General features: G+C 33.3%; 1 protein-coding gene and 1 long non-coding RNA gene across 4 annotated transcripts in view; one reads left to right on the forward strand and one right to left on the reverse strand.

Annotated features, from left to right (window-relative positions):
* Nucleotides 1–24906, forward strand: part of LHFPL3 (LHFPL tetraspan subfamily member 3) — a 686319-nt gene that overhangs the window by 412346 nt on the left and 249067 nt on the right. The gene's annotated exons all lie outside the window — the stretch shown is intronic.
* LOC116419338 overlaps nt 1–24906 on the reverse strand; it is a 93019-nt gene that overhangs the window by 24483 nt on the left and 43630 nt on the right. For both annotated transcript variants that reach the window (XR_004229619.1, XR_004229618.1), the window contains exons 3-4: nt 5645–5723; nt 4138–4251 (exon numbers count right to left, since the gene is read on the reverse strand). This is a non-coding gene — a long non-coding RNA (uncharacterized LOC116419338). The remainder of the gene's footprint in view (nt 1–4137; nt 4252–5644; nt 5724–24906) is intronic.

Here is a 24906-nt window from a genome sequence, read left to right on the forward strand (position 1 = left end):
CAAATCTAATGAGAGTAAGATTCATACAATGCTCATCTCCCTCCCTTCTTTCTCTCAATTATAATAGGTTTTCTTTGCCTCTTCATGAGATATAATTTCCCTTATTTTACCTCATTTTCCCTCTTTTTCCAGTATGATTCTCTTTCCACCAATAGTTTCTTTTTCATATTATCATAATAAAATAAAATTATACCCATGTTCTCTAAATATATCTATAATAAAACTATAGTTCTCAAGAGTTCTTTCCTTTTTATCTTTTTTTTTTATGCTTCTCTTGAGTTCTTTTTAGAGAACAAATTTTTTGTTCAGTTCTGGTCTTTTCATTAGAAAGAAGTGAAATTCACCTATATCATTGAATGTACATCTTCTTTCCTGAAAGATAATGCTAACTTTAGCTGGATAGTTTATTCTTGGCTGTAATCCAAGTTCCTTTACCTTTCAGAATATCAGATTCCAGGCCCTTTGATCCTTAAAGGTGGAAGCTGCTAGGTCCTGGGTAATCCTAATTGTGACTCCTTGGTATTTAAATTGTTTCTTTCTGGCTACTTGCAATATGTTTTCCTTGGTGCAATAGTTCTGAAATTTAGCAATGATTTAATTGAGGATTTAATTTTGGGGTCTCTTTCAGGAGGTGATTGGTGGATTCTTTAGATGACTATTTTACCTTCTGATTCTAATCTCAGGGCAGTTTCCTTTTATGATTTCCTGTAAGATAATGTCTAGGTTCTTTTTTTTTTTCATCACAGCTTTCAGGAAGTACAATAATCCTTAGATTGTTTCTCCTAGCTCTATTTTCCAGGTCAGTTGTTTTTCCTAGGAGACATTTCATATTTTCTTCTACTTTTTTATTTTTGTGTGTATTTGTTTGACTGATTCTTGAAGTCTTATTGAGTCATTTACTTCCATTTGTGCAATTCTAATTTTTAGTGTATTATTTTCTTCAGTTAGCTTTTTTAGCTTCTTTTGCAATTGGCCAATTGTATCTTTTTGTTCATTGTATTTTTTTTTCCATTTCACAAATTTTGTTTTTCAGTGAATTGGTGTCTTTTTCATGTCTTTTGCAGGGCATTATATGCTTTTTCCATTGCTTCTTACAATAATCATTTCCCAATTTTTTTTCTAACTCTCTTTTAAGGTACTTTATGCAATCTTCCAAGAAAGCCTTGTGAAATGGGGACCAGCTCATGTCTCTCTTTAGGGCTTCATCTTTGCCTTTAAGAACTTCAGGATTTAGGTCTGTTCTTCTTCTCTCCATAAAAGCTGTCTATAGTGAGAGGTTTGTGTGTGTGTGTGTGTGTGTGTGTGTGTGTGTGTATTTATTCATTTTTTAAGACTTGAGGTCTATTCAATGCAAAGGAGTGATAGTTGCTTTAATTTGCCTTGGGGTAGTTCTGCTGACTGATTTCCAGTGCTGGGTAATGGCAGCTAGGTCTGGTGTTCTTCCAGGCTTCAGAGGTTTACAATTTGCCTTTGACAAAATGCAAATCTGCCAAATCACCTGCTTGCAACCAGGACAGAGTGGCCTAAGAAGCTCCAGATTATTCCCAGGTGGGTGTAAACTACAATGCTCTGAATGTTGGTTTGAGAGAAGGTCAAAGGGAGTCACAGAGAGTCATGACTGCTCTCCACCATCTTGGCTCCACCCCCAGGAATAGTCCTGATGTTTTTGTTACAAAAAACCTGAAATTTTTTCAGTTCATTAAATGTCCTTTTTTATTTTTCATTTAGGTACATAGTTAACTTTGCTGGGTCTGTTATCTTTGATCATAAACCCAGCTCTTTTGCTCTACAAAATATGCTTTCTAAGTCTTATGGTACTTCAATGTAGTAGCTGCTAGGTCTTATTTAATCCTTCTTGTAGCTCTAGATATTTAAATTGTTGGGGGGGGGGAAGGATTAATTTGTTGCTTCCAATATTTTTCCTTTAACCTGGAAGTTTTAAAACTTGGATATGGTATACCTGTAAGTTTTCCTCCTATGATTTCTTTTAGGTGATAATCAGTGGATTTTTTAAATTTCTGCTTTGCCTTCTTGTTCTAAAACTTAAGAGAAATTTTTCTTGATAATTTATTGTAAAACTATATCAAGATTCTTTTTATTGTAATTTTCAGGTAATCCAACTGTTCTTATATTACTTGTGTTATTACTCCTTGCTCTGTTCTACATTTGTTCTCCAGCTCCATTGTTTTTTGGTGAGATATTTCACATTCTCTTCTATTTTTCCATTCTTTAGATTTTGTTTTATTATTTCTTGGTGTCTTAGAATGTCATTAAGTCCCTTTTGCCCAATTCTAATTTTCAAGCAATTATTTTCTTCCTTAATTTTTTGGTTCTTTATTTCAAATTGGTTAATTTTCTTTTCATAATTTTCTTGATTTTTCTTAGATTACTCTTGTTTGTTCCTAATTTTTCCATGATCTCTCTATTTGATTTTTAAAATCCTTTTTAAGTTCCTCCAAGAATTCATTTTATACTTGGGACCATTTGACATTTCTAATTGAAAAAGGAGTGGATTTTATGCTCTATTATCTCCTTCTGAATATGAATCCAGATCTTCTCTTCCCCACAGTAGCTATCTATGCCTGAATTCTTTTTCCTTTGCTTACTCATTTTTGTTTGTTTGTATTATTTTGTTTTTTAGCAGTTATACATGTAACCAAGTTATAGGTTGTTATGGGCCAGAACTCTTGTACTTAAAACAAGGATTCTTACAAGGTGAAATTAATAAGACAATGGTTATCTAGTTTAGCTTGATGATTAATAGTTCTCTAGTTCAGTACATGTGCTTAGTACTTAATAAAGTTCTACAAGATTCACACCTATGATGATGTAATTATAACAGAGTATATAACAGCCAGCAGGGACTGAGAGGCAGATTCATTCCTTAGTCCACCTTTGTGGTGGCTGGAGGCTGAAGCACAGGCCAGGGACTGAGAGACAGATTCATTCACTCCATCTCACACCACCTTGGTGGCAGGCTCTCCTTCTTAGCTTCTCCACTGAAACCAAGACTCTGGAAGGCTCTAAGAAAGCTAGCAGGGGCCCCAGGCAAGGAAATTAGATTGTGAAGGAGATAATAAAGGATTTGGACTTTATCCCTGGCTATTCTTGTGGTGATTACTTGTACTGAAATGAAGGCTGCTCCCAAAACCTCCAGAAAACCAAACAAGAACACTACAATAGGTATATGAATGGTGCTCCAAGTCTCAGACCCTTCTTACTGTTATTTTCTGAGATCTTTTCTGGGCATTACCCTCTCCATTCCTAAGACATGGCTAGGGCCCCCAACCATACTGTCCCACATATGATCTTGCTCCCTTGGTCTCTTGAGTGACTATAAACTATAGTTGCCCTCTGTTCTGGTTCTGAAACTAGAGACTGATCTCTTGCAAGTATCCACAGGGCTCCTGCCCATCACTCCTCACTGGGCTAGCTCCTTCTTTCCTACAGCCACAACTCAGGATGGATTTGGTCTACACAACTGTACTTAGCAGCCCCAACAGTGGAAAGTCTTTCAGTCTTCTGCTCAGCTGTCATTCCCATATTGTCCATGAAATGACACTTCCTAAAACCTCCCAACTCCAACTACCCAAAGACTGGTTGTTTGTGATTCTGCAGTCAGCCTGAAGTTATTTGCTCTTCCCTTAGGCTCAATCTCTGCCCCCTAGAAGTTAGGTCTTTCTTGGGTCTTCTGCTTAATCCTAACTTTTGTCTATTTCTGCTGCTCAACACTCCTTCTAAGGTGTCTTTTTTTTTTTTTTTTTTGTCAAGGAAATTTGGAGACATGAAAGTTTTCTGACCTACTCTGCTATTTTCCTAGAATTCTCTCTACACTCTTTTCTGCCTACGGTGTTTAGTCAACCTGAAGTGTTCATTCTCCAAATACATGCTTTGTTTTCCATGTTTATGCCTTTATTCCCTCTGTTCCTAGTGCCCAGATCATCTCTCTCCTCATTTTCCTTCTTCAAGTATCTTTGTCTCTTAAGGAAATCCTAAATGATGCCAGAAAGAGTTGGACGTGATTTAAACAACTGAACAACAATCTGTAAAATGATCTTCAACATGAGTTTGAGTGGTCAATATAAACAGTAAAAGAGAACTGATTTGTTTTACCATCCATGTATACATGTTGCTTACCATTCCACTTTCATGACATTTCTTCTAGGAGATTCTCTTGTTTTTAACTTTGAAGTAAATTTTAGCTCAAATCAGCACTTTGTTTTCAATCCAATCATCTCCTCTCCCACGATCCTAATAAATATAACAGTAGCAGAGAAGACACCAATCATATTCCATATTCCGTGTATGAAAGTGAAAAATATTGGCAAAACTTTATATATTTAGTGTTCTAGAACTTGAATCCTTGCCAGACAATTGATATTCTAAATGATTATTGTTCAATGGCATGGGTAAATACCATGTTTTATGGAGACTCTAATTGACAATGTCAGTGATTGGCTTTGAAAGAGAGAGTGTTATATAAACTAATTGTTATATAAACCAATCCCATCCTCCCCCACATCAAGTATAGAATAAGCTCTGGTGACCTTTACAACACATAAATGGTTATGGTATTGCCATCTACTTTGGAGAATCAAAAAAGGATTGTTGGATTTTTTTCTTTTTTAAAAAATTTGTTTTTGAGAGGTAGTATAATAAAGTGGATAGGGAAGACAAATTCTAATCTATTCTCAGATGTTTACTAGTTTCATGACTGGGAGTTAGTTGCCCTAGGCCTCAGTTTCCTAATTTGTAAAATAAGGCAGTTGGACAAGATAGCTTCCAAGATTCCTTTTCTTTGAGTTCTATGATCCTTTTGAAGGTAAGGGCCCATTCAAAATCAATTATGCTATCCACAATTCTATAAGAGACTAGTCTCTCTCAAACAGGTATTCTTTCTTTGTTTGTATAGCAGCAGTCAATTGAAGGGTAGGCACTTTAATCAAGTCCACAGTGCAGTAAAAACCTCTCAACTCTAATTTTCTGGCAACTCAGGGAAAATATTACAGATAGCAAAATAGAATAAATTGAGGGAAAATTAGGTAGGATATTGTTAGCGATTCTTTGAGACCAACATTAAAGTATACTGCAACCACTGACTGAAGTATTCATTATGGATTTTCTGCCAAACTTGTTTTCCCAAGGGGCAGAAGGCTTTTGCTTAGTCCCTATTGTTAGTTTTAATCAGTTCCCCCCACTCCCCCCAAAAAAAAACTCTTCTAGAAGGTAGCATAAGGGTAGCTCTGGCTCAAATAGCCCCTGCAAGGAATATTTTAAAAACTAGCTTGGTGATTCTGGGCAAGTCAGTTAAATTCTGTTTCCTTCATTTTCCTCTTCTGTAAAATGGAGATAATAATAACATCTACTTCCCAAGGTTGTTGTGAGGTTCAAATGAAGTGATATATGTAAAATGCTTTGCATAGCTTAAAATGCTACTTATTATGTTCATGCTGATGGTTGTTGCTGCTGTGGCTGTTATAGTAGGAATAAAAAAAAATTGGCTAGAAATTAGGAAGTTACTAATCAAGGACTCTAACTCATAAAATCAAATATATTCACCTGAAAGCTTAGAGCTTCCATAAAACATGGCATTTACCTACAGTTTCTACCCAGCAAATACTCTGCACTTAAAGGAATTACATACTTGCTGATGATCAGATCTTCAGCTTGTTCTGACTATTCTGTGTAGAGAAAACACAAAAGGCAGTGGAAAGAAAATCAATCTAAAACAAGGCAAAGAAGAGAGAGGGTACCTTTTTCAGTAGATTAAAAACTGCAAATTATATACATATATATATAAATTTTCATAATATAAAGAGGCTCATGAATTTCATTTTATATATTTTCTTTTCAAAGAAAACTTAATTTAATATTTAAACTAGTAATGCAACTCTTAAAAAGTAGGGTTTGTTCCCATATAAAATCCCCTCACAAAGATTATTACAGAGAAGCTGAAATATTTTATAAAAGGCCTATTGCTCTGCATTCATTATGTAATTGATTATCACTGTCAGAGTCTGATAGTAGTACATTATTGCTAAGTAATAATATTGGTGGAGAAAAGCTATCATTTCAGACTAGCCTTGGGGCGTTTAAGTTAAAGCTCAAAATTACATGGTATTTCTGAATGTTATCATCCTTTGGTATGGAAATAAAGATGTTACAAATGTTCTGTTCTCTAAAGCGACTTCAGTTCACATCTATCTCCCATAGCAAGTGTCACTTTTAGATGGACAGGAAAAATTCAAGAATATAGGAGATAAAAATAAATAAATAAACGAATGAATGAATAAAAATAAAAAAAGAATATAGGAGATGTGGCTTCTGCAAGATAAAGCTTCTGAGGAGGGTCCACAAATTTAAAAAAAGGAAATGAATTATCTTAGTGTTTTCCTCATAGTGGGGGTTAAAGTGAAGAAGGAATAGCATAACAAATGGTGGGAGCAAAGTTCATTCCAGAGTGCTTTATCCCAATTCAGAATGCACGGTGGGAAATGAGGCTCCAGAGGAGAATTAAAACACTTCCTTCTCGTTCTTTTGCACTTTAAGGCCAGCTTCAGAAGTGACAAATGTGCCCCAGCTACCTTTTTATGGCAATCTGTTGAAAACAAGGAACAGTGTAGATGACTGAACATAAGAGATTTGACCTAAGTCTGTGAAAGATCAGTTTTTCAAAGACTCATCTTCAGTGTACATGATGGCCAAACAATGCCAGTTGTTATATAAACAAAACATCACCCCTGCAAAATAAATAAATAAATGTTGAGTTTTTATTGAATTGATTCTTTTCTCAACTAAACTAATAATGAGTTTTCACATGGCATTGACAATTTGTTTCTCCATTGTGTCTGTCCAAGCCTACATTCCTATAATTCATATAAATTAAACAATGAAAAGTAGAAGTACAAGAGAGAGCCCCTCATCTCAAAGTTAACTGGGCCAGCATATTTTTTGAAACCTTGCTCTTTTGATAAGAAATAAAATAGAAAGATGTAAATAACAGAAAACAGAAGTAAATTTTGTAAGGGAAGCCACAAAGGACTGGTGGGAGGAAGAAAATCAAGGACCTTGCATCTCAGCTTCTGCAAGTTCTGGAAAAATTCTAAAGAGATGCTGGATGGAATCCAGTGGGATGAGGTAAGAAAAGACATGGGGAAAAATGGAATGTGTTCAGAGGAAAATTAATGTTTACCCAAGGGAAATACATGGCATGTAGCAATAAGTGAATTAAGAAAAGCATGGATTGCTCTTGGGGGGGGGGGGGGGAGAAGCAATTGAAGATCAGCAAAAGACCTATGCGGGATAAAGAGTATCACGTACAAAGGGGAAAAAGTTTAAAAGAATATAGCTGAGAGAGAAAAGGGGATCATTTCTCTAATTTAAGCTTTCACAGGGAGAAATGACAACTTTCAGACATAAAAGCTGCCAAAGGTTACAAAGAATCCTCTGGAAGGGCATGGGTTAATTTAGGTAAAGGGGAGAGGTGGAAGTGGCAGTAGAAAGTAGGGAAGATGTAAATTAATTCTTTGCTTCAGTAATCTCAAGAGAGGGGAGAGGACTGATTCAAGAGATGGAACTCATTTTACTTAAAAGAAGAAAAGAATACAGGAAGAAAATCACGGCAGATAAAGCTTCAGTCAGATCGGCTCTCCTTCCAAGTCCTAATACCAGAATTTGTTTCAAGAGTAAATCTTTGTGTGGTTCTAGAAGAAGCTGAGGATGGGCTGGGGAAGGGAAGACAATTCTCAGAGCTCAAAAAAAGACGCGAAAGACTTAAGTATGAGAAAGGAATGTGAATTTAATAAGAGGGGAGCAAAAAAGAGAAGGAGCAGGGATGTGGCTGGTTAAGGTTGTAGGGAGAAACCTAATTTTGACCTATACCAAATTAATTTGTGGGTGCTGCCAGATGGAATAACATGTCTCATAAACCTAATCCAACCAATTTGTTAGGAAATAATTCTGTTCTGAAAACTGTGAGAGAGCGAATGGGACACTAAGGGAGCAATTTATTTCAACTCCAGGCAATCCTTTGATAGAGCACAGTACTAAGAAATAATCTGTAGGGGCTTACAGGGGTCAGACCATTTGAGTGAGAGAAAAGTATTGCTTCCAGGAAGAAAGACAAAGAGCAATTGTTAATAAGAGGAAATCACAAAGCAGTCTTATCATAAGGAAGGTGCTTTGATACTCAGTATTGAGATGTGCTATTTGTTATAATTAACTAATATTTGAAAAGTGTCTGGTGATTTTTATACACTTTAAAGATCCATAAATTAGCATGTACAAAAGATACTTCCTGGATGACTATTAGGAAAATAAACACAACATTTTTAAAGGTCAAAAGAAAGAAAGAATGCTGGTCCCAACCAAAGAGATTGCAAATTTCTAAATGCACCAAATGAACAAAACTCTGAATATATGGAAATAGAACTATTACGTTGCAAATATGGTAACTTTTTTGACATTTAAAATTTCAGTGTATCTCAGAGACTTAACTCTTCCACATGATCTCAGGATCTCAAAATCTAGGGATAAAAATTATTATTAAATTTTGCTTCTCTACCTAATTCATCCATAATAGGGAGAGGCTCTTTTTTTTTCCTTTTTGTTAGTAGAATATTCAAGATCTTAATTTGTATACTTCATCTCATCAGTGGATCTTAGCTATCATCAGTGGGTACTCCCTTTATTTGTACAGATTGAACCACAGTATGTAAGTCTCCTTCTCATGCTGGACTTTTTTGTTCCTTTTTTCTTCCATAAACTCTCCATAAAGAATTTACTCTATGTGTTACGGAAATTCTTAAACTTCTTTCACTCACAGTCCCTTTTAACCCAAGAAATTTTTATGTGATGTATATATAGGTGTATAAAATAGATATGCAAATCAAACATTTACAGATAATAAATCATCATTTCACAACTCTTAGATGCAATTACAAGACCCCCATGTGTGCTTGTGACCCACAGTTTAAGAAAATGGTTGTTAGAAGCCCTCCTCCAGAAGTTTTATAAATATTTCATGGATTTCAGTGTAACATCCTGCTAATTCATATTTTATCTCTCTTATCTTACTTATCTCCCAAATCACTTATTATTTTCTCATGGCCATGTTTCACCCCCATACTCCAACTAACCATCAATCTATCTACAGGGGTCACTTTGTCACTTGTCTGCTGCCTATTGTCCCACTTTTTGACATCTGGATGTACCCTCCCACCAGATCTGCCCTTTCTCACCCATCTTCTTCCTTATCTTTTCCATTTCCTGGAAAATGAAAATCAAGCTCTCATGCTTCATTCCATATTTTTGCTTTCTATTTCTTGCTTGCTCTAGCACAATAAACAATTCAATAATATCATTCATTTTTTTAAAGTATGTCTTTTGATTTCCCTATATATCAATTCTGTGACTTCCTGGGGGAAAAAAATTCCTTCCCTGTACATCAATCACTCTCCTATATGTATTACTATTCCTTATTAGAATGTAAGTTCCTTGAGATTTAAAAGTTGAAGGGATACCCATAAATTGAGGAATGGATGAATATATGGGATATTATTGTTCCACAATAAATGATGAGCATGCTGATTTCAGAAAAGCCTGAAAAAAACTTAAATGAATTGGTGCTGAGTGATCAGAAACAGACCATTGTACATAGTAAGAGCTAACATTGTGTGATGATCAATCATGATAGATTTGGCTCTTTTTCAACTATATAGTGATCCAAGGCAGTTCTGATAAACCTGTGATAGGAAATACCATCCACATCCAGAGAAAGTGGTATAGAAACTGAATGTGGATCAAAGAATACTATTTTTACTTTTTTATTTTTTCTTTCTCATGATTTTTCCCTTTTGTTCTGATTTTTCTTTCATAAATCACTAATATGGAAATTTTTCTTAAATAATTGTACATTTGTGACCTATATTAGATTTCTGGTGGGGGGGGGAAAGAAAGGAGGGAAGGGAAAAATTTGGAACTCAAAAATCTTACAAAAATGAATGTTGAAAACTATCTCTATATGTAAATGAAAAATAATAAAGTACTATTAAATGAGGGGAGGAAGAGGAAGTACATAAGTTCCTTGAAAGTAGAAACTGTTTGCTCTTCTTGTATTTATATTACCAGCATTGGGCATAGTGTCCATCATACAGTAAATTTTTTTTTCACTTACTTGCTAATTCAGATGCTTTAAGTCATTGTTGATAATATAATAAAATTTACTTAGTACTTGGCATATTGCCTGGCACATAGTAACCACTATTTAAATATTAGCTATTATTATTATTATTATTATTTATGCTCACCATTACTCTTCTTTGAATCATATACAATTGTGATCTTTTGAGATTGTAGTATTTAATCTATAATGTATTAATGTATTAATATATGAAGATTTACAACTACATAGCATCATCTGTAGAATATTTGTGTTTAAAAAGATGTGATTTTGGAGGAGTATTTAAGGGTCATTAAAAATACTATATAGTTTCCCATATACAACCCAGCCTCATATTTCCCTTATATTCAAATTCAGGGTCCAGCTTATAGTCCATTTTAAAGTGTCTCTCCTGGATTAATTTACTAATTCAATGAACTGTCTGCTCAAATGAATGTTATAATCTAACATTATATATTCTTTAATTACTTTGTTTTTCCTATATGAATATCTAGGTTATTTTTTAGAGTGACTCTGGATCTCCTTCTTGATTGCTAATAGTCATAGTATTCCAGGGCTTGATGCAATCAGTCCAGCACCCGGTGACAAATAGGATTATCTATAACACTTTAGAAAGAAAAAATTAGGACTATCCCTGTTGCATAACTTATGCATACTACATCTCTGCAACAGGAAGGAGAGATATTTAACAAATTAGGATGAAATGTATTAAATGGAAAGTAAAGTGCTGTTACATAATATACTGATTGCTTCTGAAATTCTTTCATTTGCTTTTCATGAATTTCATTCCAATTTTGAAGAGTGAGTTTCTTGATAGCTCATTACTGAGCTTTTGTTTTTGTTTTATTTTGGTTTTTTAGTGCTCTGGGAAAAAAGAAAACAATCAGATCCTGAATAAATCCTTAATTCTGGTATTTTTGTTCTGTGTATAACTTTTTCTATAACATACAATTTTGCAAGAATTATTCCAGTAATTATTTTAGCATATTGTATTTCACTATATTCTTGACAATGCATTCTCATTTACAGCATATCTATCTATAGAATAGGTGGTCTAAATTTAGAAGAATTCTCCTCTGATCTTATTTTAAGAGGAAAGGGATAAATCACTAATAGTATTTGTTTCTCTTTTTTCTTCTTTAAAACAACAACAACAACAAAACAATGAAACTGTCCAGATTCTCTCTTTGAAATGAGATTTTTACAACTTTCAGAGTAATGTTATATCTCCTCTTCACAACACCAGCTATATCTACAATGAGTCATTATAGGATCATGGATCAGCTTCCATTGTGAGGATTATATTCATGAAATAGTAAGAGGCAAACTCCAGACTTATAGAAAATCACAGAAATTCTCTGGAAGAGCTCTCAATAAACATCTAGTCTAACTTTGTTTTGCAGATGAAGAAACTGAGACTTCCATAAACCTAAAGGATTTGCTTGAGCCTTTATAAATAAGGGGCAATAGGTGATGCAGTGGATAGAGTGTTGGACCTAGACTCAGGAGGACTTATCTTCATAAATTTAAATCTAGTCTCAGACACTTACTAGCTGTGTAATCTTGGTTAGGTCATTGGTCCTTGGTTAGGTCATTTATTTGGAATTGTTATTTAATTTCCAGTTGGTTTTTAATCCCTGCTGGCCCTTTATTGAATATAATATTATTGCATCGTGATCTGAAAAGGAAGCATTTACTATTTGTGCCTTTCTGCATTTAATTGTGAGATTTGTATGCTTTAATTCATGGTCAGTTTTTGTGTAGGTTCCATGTACTAACGAGAAAAGAGTATATTCCTTTCTGTCCCTATTTAATTTTCTCCCAGAGGTCTATCATATCTGGGTTTTCTAGAATTCTATTAACCTCTCTAATTTCTTTCTTGTTTATTTTGTGGTAAGATTTGTCTGATTCTGAAAAAGGAAGCTTGAGGTCTCCCACTAATACAGTTTTGCTATCTATTTCTTCCTGTAACTGGATTAATATCTTCTCTAGCAATCTGAGTGCTCTACTACTTGGTGCATATACATTTAGAATCCTTACTACTTCATTGTTTATGGTACCCTTTATCAAGATATACTTTCTTTCCTTATCTCTTTTAATTAGATTTAATTTTACTTTTACTTTATCTGAGGTCAGAATGGCTACCCCTGCTTTTTTTTTTTTTTTGCTTCTGCTGAAGCATAATAAATTCTACTCTAGCCTTTTATCTTTACTCTATATGTATCTCTCTATGTCTACACATTATTTCCAAGACTGACTGTTATCCATGCTTTTTTATAAATTTCCTTTTGTACTCTTTTGTACATTTTTTAAAAATGTTTCAATGTTTCTTTTTTGACATCACTATCCTCTTCTGTATATTCCTCCCCAATTAAAAACTGACAGAAAAAAATCAGAGGAGGGGAAAGAAGTCTTGTAATACATGAGCATAGTCAAGAAAAAAAGATTCCTCATAGTTGGAATAGCCAATATTCTTTCTGTACATTATTCATTACCTCTATGTTAGCAGATAAGTAATGGGTACTGCCACAAGTCCCCTAGTCATATAGTTTGTTGCTGCATTGATCAGCATTCTCAACTTTCAAAGTTATTTTTCTTTACAATGTTTCTATAATTGTAGAAATTGCTATCCTGGTTGTTTACTTCATTCTGTTGGTTCATATTACCCAGAATTTTCTGCAGTCATCTCTCTAATTATTTCTTATCCACAATAATATTCTCTTTCATTTATACTCCACAAAGTATTCAGCCATTCCTCAATTATCTAAGAGACAATCTTAAGGCATATCTTTAAATTTTAGTTTCTTGCTTTTGTTTTTTTCTTCCAAATAAATTCTAAAATAATATTGTCAAATAACAAGTCAAGGAAACAATCCATAATTTCATCTAAGAGAATGACAATAATGAAATAACATACCAAAACCTATGGGATACAGTCAAAACAGTTCTTAGGGGAAATTTCATATCTCTAAATTGTTATATGAATAAAATAGAGAAAGAGGAGATCAATGAATTGGGCATGCAACTAAAAAAGTTAGAAAAAAGAACAAATTAAAACACCCCAATTAAATACCAAATTAGAAATTTTGAAACTCAAAGGAGATAATAACAAAACTGAAACTAAGAAAACTATTGACCTAATTAGTAACTAAAAACTGGTTTCATGAAAAAACCAACAAAATAGATAAATATTTGGTTAATTTGCTTAGAAAAAGGAAAGAATAAAACCAAATTACTAGCATCAAAAATGAAAAGGGTGAATTTATAGCCATGAGAAAAAGAAATTAAAGCAATAATTATGATCTATGTTGCCCAATTGTATGGTGGCAAATCTGACAATCTAACCAAAATGGATGAATATCTTAAAAATATAAATTCTCCAGATTAATAGAAGAGAAAATAAATTACTTAAGTAGTCCCATTAAAAAAAAAGAAATTTGGCAAGCCATCAATGAACTCTCTAAGAACAAATCCCCAGGGCCAGATGGATTTACAAGTGAATTCTATCAAACATTTAAAGAATAATTAATTCCAGTGGTTCTCAAACTTTTGTTTTCAGTATCTTTATCCTATTAAAAATTATTGAGGATATCTCCAAAGCATTTTTGTTTATCTGGATTATATTTATAGACATTTAACATATTGGAAATAAAAACTATTTTTGAATTTGTAGATACTCTAAAAGGGTTTCAGAGATCCTCAGGATTCTCTGGATCATACTGTGAGAACCACTGATGTAAACTATTTGGAAAAATAGGTAAAGAAGGAGATTTGTCAAATTCCTTCTGTAACACAAATATGGTACTGATCCTTAAAGCAGGAAGAGCTACATTAAAGAAAATTACAGACCAATCTTCCTAATGAATATTGATGCAAAAATTTTAAATAAAATATTAGCAAAAAGATTTATACCAGGAATGGAGGGCTGGTTCATATCAGGAAAACTATCTCCATAGTCAACCATATTAATAACAAAACCAATATAAGTCATATGATAATCTTGATAGATGAAGAAAAAGCTTTTGACAAAATGCAGCACCCATTCCTACTAAAAACACTAGAAAGCAGAGGAATAATGTAATTTTCTTTAAAATAATAAGCAATATCTGTCTAAAACCAATAGCAAGCATCATTCGTATGGAGAGAAGCTGGATGCATTCCCAATAAAATTATGACCACTATTGTTCAATTTTGTACTAGAAGTGTTGGCTTTAGCAATAGAAAAAGAAAAAGAGATTAGAGGAATTAGAATAGACAATGAGGAACTAAAATTATCACTCTTTGCAGATAATATTATGATATAGTTAGAGAATCCTAGAAAATCATCCCCAAACCTACTTGAAACAATTAATAGTTTCAGCAAATTTGTACAATATAAAATTTATCCACACAAATCATCGGCATTTCTACATAAAACTAAGAAAGCCCAGTAACAAGAGATAGAAGGAGAAATTCTACTTAAAATAACTAGACAAGAGCATCAGCCTTGAAGTAGGAAGATCTGAGCTCAAATATGACCTCAGACACTTAATACTTCCAAGCTGTGTCATCCTGAGCAAGTCATTTAACCCCAATTGTCTCAGGAAAAAAAAAAAAACTAGACCAAATAAAATATTTGGGTATGTACCTGCCAAGACAAACCCAGTCTGTGTATGTACACCCCAATTGTATATGAACACAATTACAAAATACTTTTCACACGAAGTCAGATGTAAACAGTAGAAAAAATATCAATTGCTCATGGGTAGGCTGAGCTAATATAATAAAAATGATAATTTTTCCCAGATTAGTCTATTTGTTCAGTGCCATACCAATCAAACTGCCAAAAAATTAGTATATAGAGCTAGAAAAAATAAAAAAAATTCATCTGGAAGAGCAAAAGATCAAAAATATCAATGAAATTAATGAAAAAAATGTAAAGGATGATGGCTTTAGATCTGAAACTATATTATAAAGCATCACTTATCAAAACCATCTGGTACTGGATAAGAAATAGAGTGGTGGTCAGTGGAATGGGTATTGATACTGTGATACCTGTGACACAATAGTCAATGCCTATAGTAATCTAATATTTGATAACCCCCAAACTTCAGCTTCTGGAAAAAGAAATTACTATTTCACAAAAATTGCTGAGAAGCCTGGGAAATAAAATGAGGGAAACGACATATATCTACCTTTCATACTAGATACCAAAATAAGATCAAAATGAATACTTGATTTGGGTATAAAGGGTGATATCATAAACATATTAGGAGAGCAAGAGATAATTTACCTATCAGACCTTTGGAGAAGGGAGGAATTTATGCCCAAAGAAGAACTAGAGAATATTATGAATGCAAAATGGATAACTTTAGTTACATTAAATTAAAAAGTTTTTGCACAAACAAAACAGAAATAAGATTAAAGGGGAAGTACAAATCTGGGGGGAAAATTTTCACAATCAATGTTTCTGACAAAGGTCTCATTTCTAAAATATATTAAAGAACTGTGTCAAACTGATAAGAATATGTATGTCATTCCCCAATTGATAAATTGATAAATTCGTTAAAGGAGATGAACAGACAATTTTTGTATGACAAAATTAAAACCATTTATAATCATATGAAAAAATGCTCTAAATCACTATTGATTAGAGGAATACAAATTTTTTTTTTATTTAATAGCCTTTTATTTACAGGATATATGCATGGGTAACTTTACAGCATTAACAATTGCCAAACCTCTTGTTCCAATTTTTCACCTCTTACCCCCCCCCTCACCCCCTCCCCTAGATGGCAGGATGACCAGTAGATGTTAAATATATTAAAATATAAATTAGATACACAATAAGTATACATGACCAAAACGTTATTTTGCTGTACAAAGAATCAGACTCTGAAATATTGTACAATTAGCTTGTGAAGGAAATCAAAAATGCAGGTGGGCATAAATATAGGGATTGGGAATTCAATGTAATGGTTTTTCGTCATCTCCCAGAGTTCTTTTTTCTGGGCATAGCTGGTTCATTTCATTACTGCTCCATTGGAAATGATTTGGTTGATCTCGTTGCTGAGGATGGCCTGGTCCATCAGAACTGGTCATCATATAGTATTGTTGGATATTGTTGAATATATAATAATTGGAAATTGTTTTTTCTTTCTTTTAAACTTCATCATAACCACTTTAAAGATTAGGAAGTTTGTTTTGCTTATAACTATTGCCTCTTGGGTATTATCATCTCCTTAACTGTATCCTTCCTTATTTCTAGTAATTTCCATGCTCCAGTTTGATATATTTCTACATTAAATTCTCCATGTGTATGTTTAACCCTCTATTCTCAATTTTATATGTGATAAAAGTTAATCCAATCTCTATTCTCTTTCTTCCATGTTCAGGTACTTTTTTCTCAAGAACACAATTATAAGAAATGACAGATTATTTTAATTTTTCTTACATCCCTCAGCACAGAACCAATCTATTCCCCCAGTACTACTTTTTCTTATTTATCTTTGTCAATAGCATTTGAAGACATTAAAGTTCTGAAAAACTTCCTTTCCTCTTATTAGAATATTAGCACTGCATCATCACAGTTTCTCCCAATTGCTCAAATAAATTTGTCTTTCTTGATTTATTTTGGATTTTGTGTTTTATATTTGAAAATTCCTGCTGAATTCTGGCATTTTCATCAGAAATGTTTAAAAATCCTTTATTTCATTAAAAGTAATTTTTTCTCTCTAGGGTGATATTCAGTTTTCAGACTGAATCATTTTTTTTTTGTAAGTCTATCTTTCTAACGCTTTTGGAATATTGTATTTCAAGATCTTCTCTCATTAAAAACAGAAGCTACCAGATCTTGGGTAATCCTGCTTATGGTTACTGGTACTTAAACTGTTTCTCTCTGGATGCCTGAATTACTTTTCATTGATGTGGAAACTCTGGATTTTGACTATGACATTATTAGGACTCTTCATTTTGGGGGTTCCTTTAAGAAGGTGATTAGTGCATTGTCATTATGTTTACTTTGTCCACTAGTTCTAAACAAAAATGCATAGCTTTCATTTGTGACTTCTTGAAACGTAATATCTAAAATTTCTTTAATGGTTTTCAGCTGATCCAATGATTTTTAAATGATCTGTTTTGATCTTTCCCCCCACTTCAATTTAGACATCAAATATCATGTTTTCTTCTATTTTTTTTTCAGTGTTTGAGTTTGCTCTAATATATTTTTATCTTATGTGGGTATTGATTTCTATTTGGTTTCCTCTGGTTTTCAGGAAGTTTATGACTTGGGTAAATTGTACCATTTTTTTCTCCTAAGTTATTTATTTTTATCCATTTCCTTCCTCCAGAGTTTAATTTCATATTTTTAACCTTGTGCTCCATTTCTTCTAAGAATGTGTGTAATTCTTCTGAAAAATCTTCTTTTTTCAAATTTCAGTCTTTGAATATAGTTGCTATGAAGTCATTCTATCCTTTTTATACTCAGGAATATTTTCTTTCTTTTACTCATCTCTCCAGTTTTAGTTCCTGAATTGGGACTTTGTGCCATCTCCAGGTAACAACCTTTGCTGCACTCTTAAGTCACTTCAGTTCCTTTACTGACCTTCACCTCTCAGAGTTAGGACCCTAGTGATCTTTGAAATTCAAAGCACCGTATCTTCAGGGTCCTCTCTGAAGTTTTGGGATATTATTAGGACTTCAGAACTCCTGATTATTTATCACTTCCCACTGCACTGCATCTCTTGAGGTTTCCAAGGTCTCCAACCTTGAGGTCTTCTAACCCACCTGGAATTTTGTTGGGAGTGTCCACCATCCTCATTCCCTGACACAGAGTCTTGCAGCAGGCAGCCAGAAGTCCTAAACTATTCATTATTTCTTCTTTGTATCATAATTAGCTCCTAACATTTTGCTTAATAAATACTTGTTGAAAAATAACTGTATAAATATGTATACAAATATTGTATTTAACATGTTTAACATATATGGGACTACCTGCCATCTAGGAGAGGGAGTGGAAGGAAGCAAGGGAAAAGTTGAAACAGAAGTTTTTGCAAGGGTCAATGTTGAAAAATTACCCATGCATATGTTTTGTACATAAAAAGCTATAATAAAAAAAAGAGGACCAATTTTTTAAAAAAGGAAGAAAAAGAAAGTACCACAAGTAAAAAAAATAATAAACCAACTAAATAAATAAATACGTGTTGATTTGTTAATTAATACATTTTAATTTAATTAAAGTGAACAAATAAGGCCCATCCCATCATTTAAAAGACCACAATTTCCTCCTGCCTAATTTCAGAGTTGTATTAATTCATTTTCATTAAGCTTTTGCCAGTTTGGGGTTAATCTGGTAAGGGTCATAAGTGCAATAGGTTTTTAAATTCCCAAAATGAAATTAGTACCCACTTTCATAAAACCCAAGTGTCATTATCTTTAGTTAAAGAGAAGATTGGGGAAGGAAGGTCAGGGAGATCAGCCAATTCATAAGTAGTTAAAAGATTCCACTCACATGATAAATCAGTGCAATTTTTCCCCCCTTTTTACACTACCAAATCTTGAAAGAATGTTCATCAGCCATGCTCCTAGCAGGTTAAATCCATGTGTTAGAAATTAAATCTCTTTTATGATTTCTTTCATTGACAATTTGATGCTAGGTTAAGTTTCATTTTTTTGCCAACAGAAGGTATTTTTTCCCTTCAGTGTAAGGATTGCCTTTCCAATACCACACACCTTTTCAGATTTCACCTGCCAACCCTAAAACATAATTTTATCAACTTATCCAGGTATGTCTGTCATGTGTCAAAGTCAGAAAATGTGGCAAGAGATAGGAAGGAGTCTTTATCAGGATATTTAAAATCTTGACTTCTTGTTTTCGTTTTGGACCTGTTCCCTCCTGTCTCCTTTCCTCTCCTCTAGGTCCATCCCTTTTATCCCTACAGCCCCTTCCTAAATAACTGGGAGTGGGAGGGAACAGTAATACTTCTTTTGAAATCTCAAAGTAAATACTTCTCACTAAATAAAAATATTATTGACAGGTTTAGAATACAGGGTATTTTTTCTATTTAATTCCCATAAATAAATGACATTCACATAGACATTTAGAGTTTCTAGATGTTATTTCATTTGAGCCTCACAAATTTATAAGGTATATACTACAAGTGTTTTATAACCATTTTTCAGATAAGATACATTTCAAGTTATCCTTTATGGTCTAATTTTTTAAAAAGATGAAAAGAAGAACTTTTATAATGGAAATAACAGTGTCTCGAGTCAATAGATCATATTCAAATTTCACCTCTTGACATTTACCACCTTTTTCATCTTATGTCAGTCACTTAGACCTCTTGAGTTTTGATATAACTTTTAAAGGTCCTTCCAGTTCTAGATTTATGATTCCATTGAGTTAAAAGGGCTAATAAAAATGAAGGTAGAAAAGACTTTCTGTTCTCTTGCAGTTCTATGTTTTAAATGTAATTATTTTCTTAGAATAACATTAAGCATACTAAGAGAGAGGAGAGGCAGTCAAATAAAAAAAAAAGGAATCGAGCATAAATGGAATAGAAGGTGCTTATCTAATCCAGGGGTTCTCAACATTTTTCATGTCATGGACTCCTTTGACTATCTGGGGAAGTCTAATCTCCTCTCAGAATCACATTTTACATACATAAAAATAAAATACCTAAGACTATAAAGAAAAGAAAACCAACTATATTAAATATGTTTATAATTTTAAAAATTCTCACCCCAAGTTAAGAGTTCCCGATCTAATTCAGTCCACTGATCTTATAGATGAGGACATTGAAGTCCAAAGAAATTAAGTCATTTAACTCAAGATCGCATAACTAATAAATGCTAGAATCAAATGCAAACTCAAGTCTTTTAACATAAAATTAAGGCTCTTTCCATTATATAATAGCAACTCTCAAGGAATACTAATTTTTTTTTGTAAAATAACATCCAAAAGATCTAGGATACCCTGGCAAATAAAAGAGAATGAAACTTCTTCAGGCTTTCTGGGAATTCAGTTCATAGGAGCTCAGTTAGCTGCAGGGATGTTTGAATATGCCCAAAAGAGGTACACACACATACACATAAGAGGAAACTTTGGGACTTTCTTTTTTTTTATTTTAATTTTTTTTATTTAAAAAAGTTAATTTCTATTTCAAATACTTGCTAAATTATTAATTTCAAAATTTCATTCATTATTAAATTCATTCCATTATTTTGCTGGAAAGACTGGGGGAGGCAGAGGGAAGGATAGGTTTAGGACCTGTGTTTTCAATGACCTAGGAAACTATCAGTGCAATTTAAATTCTTGAAATTATACACATACATGTATGTTATATAAGTATGTATATATATATATATACATATAGAAAGAGAGGGAAATATAAATATAGATATAGTGTTTTACAAACTTTAAATAATAATATGTTAATAATCATTATTATTCGAGTCTTCATAGGAATGGAAAAGTTAATGACTTACCCAGAGTCTCATGGCCAGTATGTATCAGAGGCAGGGTTCAAATTCAAGTTTTTTAGACTCCCAGGCCAGCTCTCTATTTGCAATTTTACACTGATACTTAGCGAAGACCCAAATTTAAAAAAAAAACTAAAACTAAAACTAAATAGAGGGTTTCAATGAAGAATTAGCATGAGTACTGAATTCATAATTAGATGACCTGGATTTGAATCCTGGATCTGCCACATACTATCCACATCAACTTAGGTAATCTTTTAACTTTTCTAGGGCCATGGTTCCTTATCTGTAAAATGAAGATATTAGACTCAAAGATCACCAAGGTCATTTCCTGCTCCAAATTGATGATCTTATAGTCCTTTGTGGAAAAGTATCATATCATAGATATATATATATATATATATATATATATATACTTGTAAAATTATATAATTTATAAGTAAATCAAATACATACATTATAAACATGTATATTTGTAACATATAGATATATTTTAAACTTTAAAATATGAGTCTGAAAAGGGATCCTTAGTCTTCACTGGAAAGACACATTTTTTTTTAAATCCTGCTTATTAAGGCTATCTAATTGAATGCCTTTAGTTTAAAAACAAGCAAACTGTGGCCAAATGAGTTTAAATCCTTTGTCCAAGGTCAAATAGGTATAAGTTTCAGATTCAGACCACCACATTTCCTCTCCCACCTTAACTAATTTTTATTTATTTGTTTATTTATTCATTCATTTTTGCCATTAAGTGTTCCTAAGTCTTTAAAGCGAATTGTCAAGAGAAGCAAAGAAATATGTCTAAGAAGAAAAGAAATAGCAAGCATAGGGCTGTACCAGTGCCAAAGAGTGTTTTAGGAAAGGTACAGATCAAGGGACACTGTTTACAGAGGGTCCTTCCAGTTATCAATGTGCTTATGTCCATTTCAAATGAGTTAAGTGGTTTTTGATGCCATCCTCATAATGAGAAGTGAAATGCTAGTTGCCAGACTGGCACTGTATGGTAATGGGATTACTTGACCTTGTCCAATGCAGTCAATAGATGACTTAGCTAGTGAGTCAGAGAATGAGAGTGCTGGATCTGACTCCCACTCTTTAACACACACTTCTAGAGGAAGACCTACTCACACATGTTGAATTATTTATGTATGCACGATATCTTATATTTAGTGTCTCAGAGCACCAATTGATATATTCATAAATTTAATTTTTATTTTAAACAGAACTGGGAGGTAAAAACATAACAGGCCCCTGATAGGGGGAATCTACACTTTACAAATATGATGACGGGCGTGCAGACTTATTAGCACACACCAAATAACTGGTGGAAAAGGAATAAACTCCACTGCTTTAAGCCCCTATAATAACAAGTGGAAGAAAGACATTGCAAGGAAGGTCAGTAATATAATGTAACTAATTAGGGTGCAGGATAATCATTTTTCAAATTAAGGTCTTGTGCCTTGCTCATCAAAATATGGACTGAGACAAAGGTCCCTGCTCCAAACTTCAAACATACAGAAATTGTGAAAAGCAAACACATCAGTCATTAATTCATTCGTTTACTGATAAGTTATATTGAATTCAATAAAAGTAGAAGAGGTTAATTAAAGTAAACAAATGGTAAGACTTTTCAGAAGTCTAAATAGGACTCCAATAAAGGAATTACTTAATTACTCTTCCTTGATGTCAGGATTGGCCCCTGTTCTCCTTTTAGTTCCAACATATTTAAGTACTGTACCATAGGTATGGCTAGGAACGCAGTTCAATTACATATGGAAATTAATTCATGTATGCTTATTTAAATGGAACAAGCAGCTAATTGGGAATAGAGAAAAAGGTGGCTTGATTTTTTTCCTCATTTAAAAAAACAGCCCAGTTGTTTTGATCTCTTGTAAGCCCATCCCAGAGAATATGTATATTGATATATCTATACATTAAACCTCATTAATTCTCATTCCACCAATTTAAAATTTGTGATTATTTTAATACTGAACTATAGTATACCTTTGCATTATCTAAGTAGGGAGGGGAAAGAGATTGGCTAAGTCAATTAGCAGTATAAACTCAGGAAATGTTTAATCTGCTTTAGAGGAAAGACTAATAAACAGTTTCCAGGCTTCATTTTAACAGCAGCTTTTGCATTAAAACAATGAAATTGCTAATTACAAATGATTCTTATTTATTTTTTAAGCACTTAGAAGATTCTAAAAGGACAGACCCAGCTACTCTTCTTCCAGTCTTGTCAGCAATGTTATTGTATGAACTTTGTGGGTAATTAATACTCTTGGATATCAGGATTGGAAATCAGATGAACTCCCACATTAAAGACTAATTTACATCAATCTATAACTAAATACACTTATGTCAAGGAATATGCTTTGCCCCATGCAATACAATCAAATCCTTGTTATAATGGAGTTCTACTATATATAGTTACTCTTCTTTAAGAAATTCTGCCACTAATTCTCTTCCTTTGTCCTTCAGTCATTGCAACCTATACATCTTTCTAGTGCAAAAAATATATATATATATAGTCATCCCTCCTTGTTAATACGGGCCTTCATCAACTTACTATCCATGGACTATTACAGTAGCCTGCAAATTGGTCCTCTTGTCTCAAATATCTCCCTTTCCCAATCCATTCATCAATCAATTGCCAATATGATTTTCCTAAAGATTAATTCTACCTGTGTCACTTCTCGACTCAAATAAATCTAGTCTATTATAATAATTTGCACACTAGTTGGTCTCATTCTAATTTATTCTTGTCATTGCCTCTACATTCCATCTTTTCATCCTGCTCTCATGATTAGAAGTTTCTAATGTATCATTCAAAAAAATCTTCAGTGGCTCTCCCTTCATTTGTCGTCCTCAAGTCATTTTAATTGAATCTCACTGTTCTGTGATCTCACTGGGGGTTTTCTTGGCAAAGAAACTGGATTGGTTTGCCATTTTATTTTTCATTTTCTATTCCAGATGAGGAAACTGAAGTAAAGAGTTAAATGACTTGCCAAGGGACACAAATCTACTTAATATCTGAGGCTAAATTTGAACTTAAGTTCTCCTGACTCCATGTCTAGGACCCTATCCATTGTGCCATTTAACTGCCCTCTCCCTACTTTGCCTGTAGGATAAAATATAGTCTTTTTTTTTTTTTCTGAAAGCAAACAATATCATCTTTTGTTTTATTTTTAAGCAGTATTTCATTTTTCCACATACATGCAAAGCGAGTTTTCAAATTTATCTTTGCAAAACCTTGTGTTCCAAATTTTTCTCCCTTTCTTCCTTCCTTCCTCCTCCCCAAGACAACATGCAAGCTGATATAGATCAAACACATGCAATAAAATAGAAAGTCTTACTCCTGGCATCCAAAGCCCCCTACAATCTTTCTCTAAACCATCTTTTTAGCCTTATCTTACACTACTTCCCATAACTTAGTCTGTGTTCCAGCCAAATTGGACTATTCCTTGTTCTATTTATTTCTCACTCTCCTTTTTACAACTTGCTCTTCTCATCTCCATATTTTTGCTCATACTGTATTTCTGAAATGGGAAATTCTTCCTTTAAGTCTCTATAGAGATCCTTCCCCACAGCTGAGGAAATAAACCATTTCACAAACTAAGTACTAATTAGCAGCAGCTGCCTAAATTCATCAGACCTTTAACCCAATGTGAACTTTTATCTCAGCCCTTTTCTGAGCACAAGTAATGTTAAGTGAGTAAGTCTGAGGTGTGCCTGATAAATATTTAACAACTAAAATCTGAAGAGGGAGGAATGCATACACATACTTTTATACACACTTTGTTTAGTCTAGAAAATCAACAAAACAATAAATCAAGCTGGGGCGACTAGGTGACTCGGTGGATAGAACATCAGCTCTGAAGTCAGGAGGACCTGAGTTCAAATTTAGCCTCAGACACTTAATATTTCCTGGCTGTGTGACCCTGGGGAAGTTACTTAATCCCAATTGCCTCAGGAAAAAAAAAAAAAACAATAAATCAAGCCTTGATTTGTAATAATTACTGATTTCTGAGGCTTAAGTGTTCTCCTTAAACTTTAACATTGGGTTGTTTTAAGTGGACTAGAGTTGGCTCTAGTACACTCCAGAGATTTTGTGTTACCCTTGCATATAACATAAAGTGTATTCACATAATGGACTTTTAAACAATGTTTGTTAAGTTGAGAGATATGTTATTTTTCTCAATCACTATCCCATTTCCCAATTTGAGCAAATTAATATTTATTTCTTTTTTAATATTTCTCTT

This window comes from Sarcophilus harrisii, chromosome 5, assembly GCF_902635505.1.
Source record: "Sarcophilus harrisii chromosome 5, mSarHar1.11, whole genome shotgun sequence".
Lineage (NCBI taxonomy): Eukaryota > Metazoa > Chordata > Mammalia > Dasyuromorphia > Dasyuridae > Sarcophilus > Sarcophilus harrisii.